Source organism: Pleurodeles waltl, chromosome 3_1 (assembly GCF_031143425.1).
Source record: "Pleurodeles waltl isolate 20211129_DDA chromosome 3_1, aPleWal1.hap1.20221129, whole genome shotgun sequence".
In the NCBI taxonomy this organism is placed as follows: domain Eukaryota; kingdom Metazoa; phylum Chordata; class Amphibia; order Caudata; family Salamandridae; genus Pleurodeles; species Pleurodeles waltl.
Window position 1 is genome coordinate 565823025 of NC_090440.1, and position 13445 is coordinate 565836469.

Consider the following 13445-nt stretch of genomic DNA (forward strand, 5'->3'; position numbering starts at 1 on the left):
CCTGAGACCGCCAAACTTGTAATGACCCCCTATATTCTCTGGTATCTTATCCTACTTCACCCTCCACACATGTAAAAGGCTGGGATGTCATAGAATTTCCAAAAGCAACAGCCAGACCAGGGTGCAAACTCCAGCAACATTCATGGCAACTTTCTTTCATTTCACAAATACTGTATATACGTTAGCTTGCTACAGCAGATTTTGCAGAAAGTAAATAAGTGATGTATAGAATGCTAAAATTATATCAGTCACTCATAATTACTTGGGACCATATCCCAGTCCGTTTATTTTTTCCTGCCTACCATGCCATCTCAAACAAAAACAAGAAATATGAATATAAGCCTTGGTCCTGCTGAAATAGGAATAGTCTAGACCAAACTACCAGGGCAGGAACTGTATAAATGGGAGTAACCCTAAACCAGTTTCCGCCTATTTGGGCCTCAGCAGTAGGGTACAGCTTGAGTGCTATAGCACATTGAACATAGGACCCAGGTCTGGGCACAGTCATTGGTTGTTCTTTGAGTCTCACACGGAAGAAAGCAAAAAAGTGGCAGATGGAATGCTTGAATTAATTACTGCCACTGGTAATCACTTAGAGCCCCATTCTAGTCCATTTTTCTTTGCCCACTATGTGACATCAGACTGGAACCAGCAATATGCATATCAGCCTTGGTCCTTCTCCAATTTTGAATTGCAGCTTAATGACATGTGCTGACCTTAACTAAATTGCATTCATGTTATCAATACCAGAAAGATGAAAGTTTAAGGCACCCTACTGAAATTCAACATTTATGCTGGTGGTGTGTAGATGTCTGCAGATGGCACAATAATGGTACCTATTTCTACCAATACGCAGTTGCCTATAATGTGCATTAAACAGAATGGCACATTCCTTTTTCCTTGATATCAAAAAGCAATGTATCCTTTGTGCACGTTGTCGCTTTATGTTTAATCAGTGTTGAATAATATTGATGTCTTCACAGTAGCAGGCGTGGAAAGCATTAATTGTAGCTTTGACCCATTTCACTCATTCATTTAAAATTTCTAGTCACAACTCTTTATTATGGAAAGAAACAATCATGTTATATAATGATAAATTGGATTTGTATTTCGATTGCCAAAGCAATAAAGACACACCCATGACTGTCGGGGCTTCAACTGTCCTCGCAGGAAGACTTTGTTGTTGTGACTGAAGGTCAGTCCAGCTGCTCCAGCCCAGCCAACCTAGCCAAGGAAAAATCTGGGGGGGAGGGTTGGGTCGCTAAAGCCCTCTTAGCCCAACTGTAGGTGCGCGCCTGGTGGAGGTTGGGTGAAATCTGGAAGCGTTCCCCAGGTCACAGCCTGGCAAAGTGAAAAGTTGGCACATTCCTTGAATTATCGATTTACTATCAGCTACAAATAATTTGAAAATGGATTAATGTTGTATCAAAATATAATTCTTTTTACAGTATGGAAACTAATTTTGTCCATAAAAATGATCATGCAATTTTATTAAATAAATTAATTTCTTCCCAACTATGAACATTTTATTTCTTATAACAAAACTCTTCTGTTTCCACATATGAGTTGTTTATTGTTAAGGAAATGGGTTCTCACTGGTGATTGATTACTCCCAGTTTTTCTCTGTTTTGACCTTTGAAAGTTTAAGGTCTTCTCTGTGGCGAGTCTCTCTAATGGAGTCTTAATCACTTAAGCACTATTAAAATTAGATTATGAACTGCAGCCTGCAGGGCCTGCCTTTCATTACACGGGCAGCTAGTGGCTAAGAGTAAGCGGCTCTGGTTAGGTTGCAGGGGATAGGTGTAGAGAGCGCATGTGGTGATTAGGGTCAACTGCAGAGTGTGTCTGTTGTGCTTAACATTATGCAGACAGGACTCCTTTTTGGAACGCCCATATGTGGATGTGCTACAATATGAAGGATGAGAGAGTGTGCCACAAAGTGATGTAGATTGTAGAAACATTACAGGATCCTTTGAAGAGGACCAGCCTCTGGTGTGAGGCATGAGGCAGACGAGCTGTACAGAAACCCTTCCTCCTTTTTTGCATCATTCTTTGTCAGACTATCTTAAGTAGTAGTGGAAATGCCTCTTCCTCTTTTGTACCTCTGGGTCTCCCTAACATGGAACTCTCAGAACCACCTGCTCTTTATGCCGAATCTTGAGCAACAAAAAAACTTTTACCTGACCAATGTGTGGCTAATAATCAACATTTAAGGAACTGCCTGAAATCAGCTTCAGAGATGGTGTAGCAAATCTAGGATAAACATTGGGCACAGACACTGGTCACTGAGCCTGCCACTATTCTCATTGACCCGTGTGAGGATACACACTGCAGGATGTAGGATCTCTGTTTGCTAATTTTTCGACCAGGAGGGGTAACCTGGGTAACAAAAGTTTAAACAGTTTTCTACAAAAATACTGCAGCAAAAATAACAACCACAATATGGACAATGTAAGTACATATAGTTCAGTGTAGGGTTACTAGACTTAACTCCATATATATATATATATACATATATATATATATAACCAAATATGCACTCCCATAGCCATCTGCTCCAGCCCTAGTGAGGTGGCATATATGAGTGTGTTCAGGGTACCCGCACACATTCCACAAAACACTGCTGCACTGCAGTAAACCACACACACACAGTGCGCAGATCAAAGTTTGGTTTATTAAAAACTGGGAAAACCGGGCTTGATGTGTTTGGGCAATGGGTGTGGGAAATTTGCGTTATTTGTTTTTATGTCATTTTGTGAAATTTCAGCAAAATTCCACAAAATTAGGTGTAATTTTGGCAAACGCACATCGGTCATTTTGTGCTATATTTTTGACGCACAGATGCATTTTACAAAAAAATTACACTGAAAACTGTTCTTAAGTGCATGCTGAGCGCTGTATTTTCCTACTTCCATTCCTAGTCAACCTGAATAACATTCTATAAAGTATGATTATAATAATATTTGCAGCTTCTAACTACATGAATCGTTGGTTTGACAATTTGCAACAGAATTGTTCCCCTATATGCAGAATCGATACATGGTCTAGTTTTTATATCCATGTTAATATTTGGCTTTATTCCAAAGATTCATTCAAAATATTTGAATTTTCATCAGTTCATTTAAATAATTTTTTACCTAATATCACTTTAATAATATCCGTGACTACATTACTACATTACTTAATAATATCTGTGATTAGATTACTTAATTGACTTACCATCTGATATCCTACACCTCCAACATGGGCATATCGATATACGGTCTAGTTCCTAGATGTGTGAGTAGCATGGTTTAAAAAAAAAAAATTCTAGTTTCATGGATCATTTAATCGGTTCTTGTCCACAGCCAGCTAAATGCATGTTTTCTCTGTCTTCTGTCACTCTTCATGAGGGGCAAAAGGTGGGGGTGTGTGGCCCCTCCGCCCTAAAGGACAGGCCGTACCTGATAATATATTATCCACGATGGTCACATGGTCTGAATTTCAAATCTTCTTACATCGCCTGACTGCATTTTTGCAGACTGCATAAAGCAGTCTTTACGACCCTTGTAATTGTTTCACCCAGTAATGATATAAAAAGATTATCTACAATTACTTATTTCTGTGCTCATAGGCCGTACAATAGCAGGCGCGGCCTGTCCTTTAGGGCGGAGGGGCCACACACCCCCACCTTTTGCCCCTCATGAAGAGTGTCTGTCAGGCTGAACAAAGGTCAGCCTGACAGACACTCTTCATGTTCAGATCAGGCAGACAGGCGATTTGCGCAGACTCCTGGCTGCCTGAGCTGAACTTTGCTGGGCTGAGGAAGTCACAGCTCTTATGGGTGTGACCTCCTCGGCTCAGCAAAGGTGCCTCAAGGCCCTCACCTGGGTGACGAGGAAAGCGTCACCCATTGACTTCGATCTGGGCGCTTCAGGTTTAAGCCCTGAAGCGCCAAGGGCGAGTGTCAATCAGTGACACTTCGTCACAGAGTGGGGTGGGGTCAGCAGTCTCACTGACCCCATCCCACTCTGTGACGTGGCTGGGACTGCTGCATTCCCTCATTGGCTGACCTAAGGTCAGCCAGTGAGGGAAGGCAGCAGTCCCAACTCTCCTGGGACCTTTGAGGCTGAAGGTAAGTGTGTGTGTTTGATCTTTTAAAATGAATGTTTGGTGTGTGTGTGCATGTTTGAGTGTTGTTAATGGATGTGCGTGCGTGTGTGTGTGAAAGAATGAGTGTGTGTGTGTGTGATCTTTTAAAATGAATGTTTGGTACGTGCATGCATGTTTGAAAGGTCTGAGTGTTAATGGATGTGCGTGCGTGTATGTGAAAGAATGAGTGTGTGTGTGATCTTTTACAATGAATGTTTGGTTTGTGCGTGCATGTTTGAATGTTACGAGTGTTGTTAATGGACGTGCGTGCGTGTGTGTGTGAAAGAATAAGTGTGGGGGTGCTTCCTGCCCGCCCCCCTCCCTCTTAAAGCTGCCGGCCGCCACTGTACAGTAGTAAGTTGAAGTTGTCATTTCTTGATCGTTTTAGAACCCAATCGATCTTTTTGTTCCAAGCAGTTTTCAATTTATCTTTAAATCATTATTATCTTTCATTTTTATGTTCTCATGGTTTATGTTATCTTAGTCTCATGAACAGTTGGTGGTGGTTTACTACAAACCCAAGATTTTTGTGTGACATGTATTTTATTTTTTCACTTAATTCCCTTCTGGGATTTCTCCCTTTTGGGTTTATTCTGGTCTATATGATCATTAAGGGGTACGCCGTGTGATTTCATAAAATCTCATTTGACTCATTAAGATTAGTACAATTTTATATTGTACCTAGATGCAGTTTTTAATGCAATGGCATTCTGTGTATTACTCTTATACATGTTTTAATTTATGTTTTCACTCTTGCCTTCTTAATTTACTCTTCTTTGTGCTCCATCACTTTAGAATGTTTTTTCATTCGTATCAATGAAGAACATGCATTCTTGTACTATTGGACGTCATATTTAGGATGAAAGGTGACATTTCTACACGAGAACGACAACATGGGAGGTCACACAAATCGTTTTCCATTTTCTTCTATACAAAATTATTTCCACAGCTTTCAAAATATGCACTTTATTCCTTCTCTGGTGAGGCTTTTCCAATTATGGTAGTCTGGTTCACTTCCATAATATACTTTTCTTATTTGAGTCAATTTCTTCAGTCTTTACTTTCTTTCATTACACGTACAACCATTGCTGTGGTTATTTTAACATTGAATTTTATCATGGAATTCATGCATTCTCCTAATTAGCATGAGAGAATTCAAATACTGAATTAATATTCTGATAAATTAAAATGTAGATATTTTAAAATTAAGGTTTTATGCAGGCTCTTCAGGTATAAATCTTTGAGATTACCAATACTTTAAATTTAGGTAGTGAATATATGTGTCCTTTTGTTTGCGTCTCTTTCATTGAATCTGTAGAATGTGACATGTCCGTATTCCTTTTCTTTTATCAGACTTGAAGACGTGATGAGTGTCACAAAACATCTTTTGGCTGTATTAATGGTAATACACTGATGATCTGACGATCTTTGCATTTGTTTTGATTTTTTCTGCAGTAATGAAGACTACAGTGAATAGTAAGTAAAAGTGTATAAGTTCAAATGAACTGTGTTTTTGCTGTAATAAATAATTTTTACAATAAATGTAAGACTTGAAATAAGGAACTACATTCTGGATCTCTATCGGTGCCTCTTACATTAGAGTTTTTAATTTTAACAATTTGTAATAGAAGGATAACTTTCACACTAGTGTGTATCTAGCGTTGGATTATAGCTCGACTTTAACTTCTTCCTAGTTAGAGGTATTGTCATTTTCCATGTTAAGGGCTGCAGGCGAGCAATCTGTCACTGGGTACCTTGCAGATAATGTCAGCAGACTAGATTTATGAGGTTAGTTCCTGTCAGATTCTAGAGATGTTCCGGTTGTCTCCAGATACTAATCCGCCCTCGCCCCTTTTTATGCAAACTCCATGAAGGAACTAGTGTGCAAAACAATAAAGGATACTTATTGAGAGTACAAGGACTCAAAAGGTAGCAGAACACCAGAATCCACATGCAGTGCTGCCAGTCACCATCCTTCTAGCCGCTGCATTTTTTCCACCCACTGTGACCTGGAGACAATGTCATGGCTAGTCTTATTGTCCTTCGTTTGGGGGGGGGTTGTGTAGGAAAGTACCATCTTGCCTGGCATGTTACCCCCATTTTTCACTGTATATATGTTGTTTTAGTTGTGTGTCACTGGGACCCTGGTAACCCAGGGCCCCAGTGCTCATAAGTGTGCCTGAATGTGTTACCTGTGTAGTGACTAACTGTCTCACTGAGGCTCTGCTAATCAGAACCTCAGTGGTTATGCTCTCTCATTTCTTTCCAAATTGTCACTAACAGGCTAGTGACCATTTTTACCAATTTACATTGGCTTACTGGAACACCCTTATAATTCCCTAGTATATGGTACTGAGGTACCCAGGGTATTGGGGTTCTAGGAGATCCCTATGGGCTGCAGCATTTCTTTTGCCACCCATAGGGAGCTCTGACAATTCTTACACAGGCCTGCCACTGCAGCCTGAGTGAAACAACGTCCACGTTATTTCACAGCCATTTTACACTGCACTTAAGTAACTTATAAGTCACCTATATGTCTAACCTTTACCTGGTAAAGGTTAGGTGCAAAGTTACTTAGTGTGAGGGCACTAGCCAAGGTGCCCCCACATTGTTCAGAGCCAATTCCCTGAACTTTGTGAGTGCGGGGACACCATTACACGCGTGCACTACATATAGGTCACTACCTATATGTAGCTTCACAATGGGAACTCCGAATATGGCCATGTAACATGTCTATGATCATGGAATTGCCCCCTCTATGCCATCCTGGCATAGTTGGCACAATCCCATGATCCCAGTGGTCTGTAGCACAGACCCTGGTACTGCCAAACTGCCCTTCCTGGGGTTTCACTGCAGCTGCTGCTGCTGCCAACCCCTCAGACAGGCATCTGCCCTCCTGGGGTCCAGCCAGGCCTGGCCCAGGATGGCAGAACAAAGAACTTCCTCTGAGAGAGGGTGTGACACCCTCTCCCTTTGGAAAATGGTGTGAAGGCAGGGGAGGAGTAGCCTCCCCCAGCCTCTGGAAATGCTTTGTTGGGCACAGAGGTGCCCAATTCTGCATAAGCCAGTCTACACCGGTTCAGGGGACCCCTTAGCCCTGCTCTGGCGCGAAACTGGACAAAGGAAAGGGGAGTGACCACTCTCCTGACCTGCACCTCCCCTGGGAGGTGTCCAGAGCTCCTCCAGTGTGCTCCAGACCTCTGCCATCTTGGAAACAGAGGTGCTGCTTGCACACTGGACTGCTCTGAGTGGCCAGTGCCACCAGGTGACGTCAGAGACTCCTTGTGATAGGCTCCTTCAGGTGTTGCTAGCCTATCCTCTCTCCTAGGTAGCCAAACCCTCTTTTCTGGCTATTTAGGGTCTCTGTCTCTGGGGAAACTTTAGATAACGAATGCAAGAGCTCATCCGAGTTCCCCTGCATCTCTCTCTTCACCTTCTGCCAAGGAATCGACTGCTGACAGCGCTGGAAGCCTGCAAACCTGCAACATAGTAGCAAAGACGACTACTGCAACTCTGTAACGCTGATCCTGCCGCCTTCTCGACTGTTTTCCTGCTTGTGCATGCTGTGGGGGTAGTCTGCCTCCTCTCTGCACCAGAAGCTCCGAAGAAATCTCCCGTGGGTCGACGGAATCTTCCCCCTGCAACCGCAGGCACCAAAAAGCTGCATTACCTGTCCCTTGGGTCTCTTCTCAGCACGACGAGCGAGGTCCCTTGAATCCAGCAACTCTGTCCAAGAGACTGCCACAGTCCAGTGACTCTTCAGTCCAAGTTTGGTGGTGGTAAGTTCTTGCCTCCCCACTCCAGACTGCATTGTTGGTAACCGCGACTTTTGCAACTTCTCCGGCCCCTGTGCACTTCCGGCGGAAATCCTTTATGCACAGCCAAGCCTGGGTCCACGGCACTCCAACCTGCATTGCACGACTTTCTAAGTTGGTCCCCGGCGACGTGGGACTCCTTTGTGCAACTTCGGCAAGCACCGTTTCACGCATCCTTGTAGTGCCTGTTTCTGGCAGTTCTCTGGGTGCTACCGGCTTCAAAGAGGGCTCCTTGTCTTGCTCGACGTCCCCTCTCTCTGCTGGTCCAATTTGCGACCTCCTGGTCCCTCCTGGGCCTCAGCAGCGTCCAAAAACCCTAACCGCACGATTTGCAGCTAGCAAGGCTTGTTGGCGTTCTTTCGGCGGGAAAACACTTCTGCACGACTCTCCATGGCGAGAGAGATCCGTCCACCAAAGGGGAAGTCTCTAGCCCTTTTCGTTCCTGCAGAAACCTCAGCTTCTTCTGTCCAGTAGAAGCTTCTTTGCACCCGCAGCTGGCATTTCCTGGGCATCTGCCCATCTCCGACTTGCTTGTGACTTTTGGACTTGGTCCCCTTGTTCCACAGGTACCCTAGATTGGAAATCCACAGTTGTTGCATTGTTGGTTTGTGTCTTTCCTGCATTATTCCTCTAACACGACTTCCTTGTCTTTAGGGGAACTTTAGTGCACTTTGCACTCACTTTTCAGGGTCTTGGGGAGGGTTATTTTTCTAACTCTCACTATTTTCTAATAGTCCCAGCGACCCTCTACAAGGTCACATAGGTTTGGGGTCCATTCGTGGTTCGCATTCCACTTTTGGAGTATATGGTTTGTGTTGCCCCTATCCCTATGTTTCCCCATTGCATCCTATTGTAACTATACATTGTTTGAACTGTTTTCTAAGACTATACTGCATATTTTTGCTATTGTGTATATATATCTTGTGTATATTTCTTATCCTCTCACTGAGGGTACACTCTAAGATACTTTGGCATATTGTCATAAAAATAAAGTACCTTTATTTTTAGTATAACTGTGTATTGTGTTTTCTTATGATATTGTGCATATGACACTAAGTGGTACTGTAGTAGCTTCACACGTCTCCTAGTTCAGCCTGAGCTGCTCTGCTAAGCTACCATTATCTATCAGCCTAAGCTGCTAGACACCCTATACACTAATAAGGGATAACTGGGCCTGGTGCAAGGTGCAAGTACCCCTTGGTACTCACTACAAGCCAGTCCAGCCTCCTACAGCCGTGTTTAGTAATACCCGCAGCAGCACCAGAGGCCGTGCAGAGGGCCACTCACAAACCTACCCACACACTCTAGCTGCACTGGGCCATGTTTAGTAATACCCGCAGCAGCACCATGCAGAGGCCGTGCAGAGGGCCACTCACAAACCTACCCACACATCCTAGCTGCACTGGGCCGTGTTTAGTAATACCCGCAGCAGCACCATGCAGAGGCCGTGCAGAGGGCCACTCACAAACCTACCCACACATCCTAGCTGCACTGTGCCGTGTTTAGTAATACCCGCAGCAGCACCAGAGGCCGTGCAGAGGGCCACTCACAAACCTACCCACACATCCTAGCTGCACTGTGCCGTGTTTAGTAATACCCGCAGCAGCACCAGAGGCCGTGCAGAGGGCCACTCACAAACCTACCCACACATCCTAGCTGCACTGTGCCGTGTTTAGTAATACCCGCAGCAGCACCAGAGGCCGTGCAGAGGACCACTCACAAACCTACCCACACATCCTAGCTGCACTGTGCCATGTTTAGTAATACCCGCAGCAGCACCAGAGGCCGTGCAGAGGGCCACTCACAAACCTACCCACACATCCTAGCTGCACTGTGCCGTGTTTAGTAATACCCGCAGCAGCACCAGAGGCCGTGCAGAGGGCCACTCACAAACCTACCCACACATCCTAGCTGCACTGTGCCGTGTTTAGTAATACCCGCAGCAGCACCATGCAGAGGCCGTGCAGAGGGCCACTCCAGCATGTGCTGTTCGCCAAGCTATGTACAAGGAGCAGGGCAGTAGGCAACCAAGGTAACTATAATTCAAAAATCAAACGATAGACCCTCTGGTTCCACAGCTGCATATATACTTTTACATTGCAGATTTTGTAGTCTGCCAGGTTTTACACACAACACAATGAAATGGTAATCTGTATCATTACTTTGTCAGGTGGATGGAATGTGGAGTCTTGCCTGTACTCGGTCTAGTGACCTTCAGATCACATTGCATGTCGGCTGTACCTGCTTCCCGCAATGAAGCGTTTTGCCAACTAAGGAATGGTTAACCTGACTGTGGCCCCTTGTAAATTCTGCCTAAGCCCAAAGGCACCGACGGACCAATATAAAGCGCTACAAGTCCATTGTAACCACATATGAGCACTACATGCGACCCAGCTAACACCATTCTGCTTCATCTTTTGTAGGAGGAAATAAGGCTTTGAGGGTCAAGATGAGACATTCAGCTGTTGCACCTGCTAATGAGCACTGTAGAACAAAAATTACCCTTACTGAAGACAGTAGCAATTTGCTACCCCTTTTCCTGACCCATCTTTTTTTTAACTGGTGAGATTCAACAGTCTGCAAGTTCACCAAGTGTACTCGTTCTTGGCAGCCCACCAACAAGGCACCAGTCTGAGTTTATGGTGCACCTAAAAGGTCGCAACAAAATGTAAATGAACTTTGCAAATATTTCAAAATATATCAATTAGGAAAGCACAAACGAACCACATTTGTTTTTGTAATTCTGAAGCGTGATAAACACATTGTAACATGATCAATACACTAGGTGATGCCATTTCCACACATTGTTTGTGCCCTGTATAGTTTTATCAGTAAAAATGTATGTCCGTAGTGGTCATTTCAATTGTAATGTGTTGTCTGTAATGACAGTGCGTTACCACACCCGCTGCTACATAACGCAATGGGCTTAGCAGGGATGGGGCGGGGCGGGGCTGTGCGCTCAGAGATCCCATGGCGGAGGGGATCTGGAATCCTTCCTGGAGGTGAGCTGATGATGTGCTGGAGCGTGGTCTGTGTCTGACTGGGACGCGCGGTTTCTGTCTTCCTCTGCTGGAGACACAGAGTGGAGGGTTTCTCCCTTTGTGGAGCACCTGTGGGCTCTGCCCGCTGGGCCACGCCCCGTCCACCCTCGAGGTAGGTGGGGGAGTTCCCGCCTTTTTACCAGGATGATGGATGGACGACTAAGTATTTTTTACCCATGATTCTAATTATGTATTGTATGTGCAGATGTGTGTGTATAGTCATGTGTGTGTGTGTATAAATATATATATATATGTGTATGTATGTGTATATGTTGTTTCTGTGCCTGGCATGTTTCTATGAATTTCTGCTCTCTTTTTATCACACTTATCTACTCATCGCTCTTATGTCATGTCTCTATCAAACTATCCTCCATTCTCACTCGGACTCATCCCAAATCCCTTCGACCACTTTCATCTCCTAAATATCTCTGCCTAAGCTCATCCCTCCACCCCCACATCTAACTCACCAAACCTCACTCTACCTCTGTGACCTCCCACACAACCCTACTAAATTCTCCTGCATTCATCTCACCCTGCTACTGTGCTCTCCCTAACCCTTCCACATCCTCTTTCCCCTCCGCCCCCCTTTTATTCATCTCAAGCCTTTGGATTGAGTAAATGAAGGATAAACTCCCAATTAACACTTCTGGATTTCTTTCCTCCTCCACCCCTCCATTACTCCAGTCAATCTAACTAACAAACTCTCATATCCGCAACTCAAATTAACTCATAATAATACTAAAACTGTACTCCTTATTAAATTATACTAATCCATCACTAATTCTTGTTGGGTACCGGAGTAGCGTGCTACTCATCGAAAAGCGCTTCGACGCCTCGTCAGGGGTAGTAAGCGCTATATAAATACGATTACAATTACAATTACAATGTCTCAGCTTCTTCCGAGGACACGCCACCATAAACCCGCTCTCTACCAGCGTCATTCTCCAAAACCATGCAATGATCTCTGCTCCCCGAACTTCACAGGCTTGGAGGTTTAAAATCATCCCAGGTAAGGTAAGCTTGACAGCTGGCTAAACAGTTCCTTTCTTTAACTAATTTTTAAAATGGAGGCATGTACCCTCGAATGTGTGCAGATGCCTTTATGAGGGTTTTTTGATTGTTAATCCCACTGTCATTGTGTCTATTATTTGTTATACTGTGTTGCCATCTGTATTAGGGATGGAAGTAACCCGTGTAATTCAGTATAGTGTAATCACTTGGAATTCCCTATAAATTCAGCAAGGTTATGCTTGAATTATGCAAAAAGAGTAATTCTGTGTTTAGCACAATTTCTTAGTGAAAAAAACCCTCTAGCATCAAAGTGGACAAAAGGGTGCATATTGCACTAAGAAATAACGATAAATGCAACACAACATGAATAGCAAGCAGCTGCTCGCGCTGACTAAATGTGCTGTCGGGCAGGATTTCTCCACAACTTATTACCGACATTTAGTGCTATCTTCTAACCCCAAAATGCACCCTTGCATCCAAAGGGGATGCAAGGATGCATTTTGCGCTAAGAAATAGCCTTAAATGCAGCAGAACACAAATACCTAGCAGCTGCTCGCGCTCACTAAATGTGCTCTTGCATTAGGATTTTTTCCCCCAAATTACTCTAAATTACATGAATAGTAGTAATTGCATACTTATCTTTAATTCCGGGTCAACGAGTAGCACAGAATTACCAAAACTAATCCAACTACTCTAGCGCAATTGAAATTCAGCCGAGGCTTAATCTGTATATTGTGCCAAATTTGTGATTCAATGCACAGTATTTACCTAATGTGCATTAAACTATTTTCCCATTTTAAAAGTAAGAGCATTGACTGGACAATGATTTAGAGCAGTGCTTCTGAAACTTTTGAGAACCATGACCCCGTTTTTAGTACAACAAACTTTTGTGACCCACCTAGCTTTAATGGACATGAGACAGGTGATTTTTTTATGTAACTAAGCATCATGCTGAAGTGCACTGTTATTTGCAGACAGCATATCTTCCATTGAAATGGGCCACAGGTTTGCACGAACATACTGTTTCAAAGAAAGTTCCCTTTTTGACATGTTCCCCCCTACTTTTTGCTCACTGATACTGAGGTTTTTCGACTCAGGTATACAGGGTCCCTGCTAAACAAGCCCCCAGTGCCAGTGCTCTTTCTCTAAAAACAAGTCACAATGTGTACAATTGGTACACTCCTCTGCCTGTATATGGGTAGGGGAGAGGGTCCCTAAGAGCTGCAGCACATATTGAGCCACCCTCATGAACAACCCCCTAAAAACGAGTTGCCCACAGCCATTGTTGTCTGCATGTCCTGGGGCAAGCTAGGCAAAAACATAACATGGCACACCCATCGTCTGTCATGTCACCCGCTTTGCATCTAAATATATGTAAGTCACCCCTACACCAGGCCTTGGAGCCCTGAGGCAAGGAGCATTTTACTTGATGTGGGGACCTATCTGC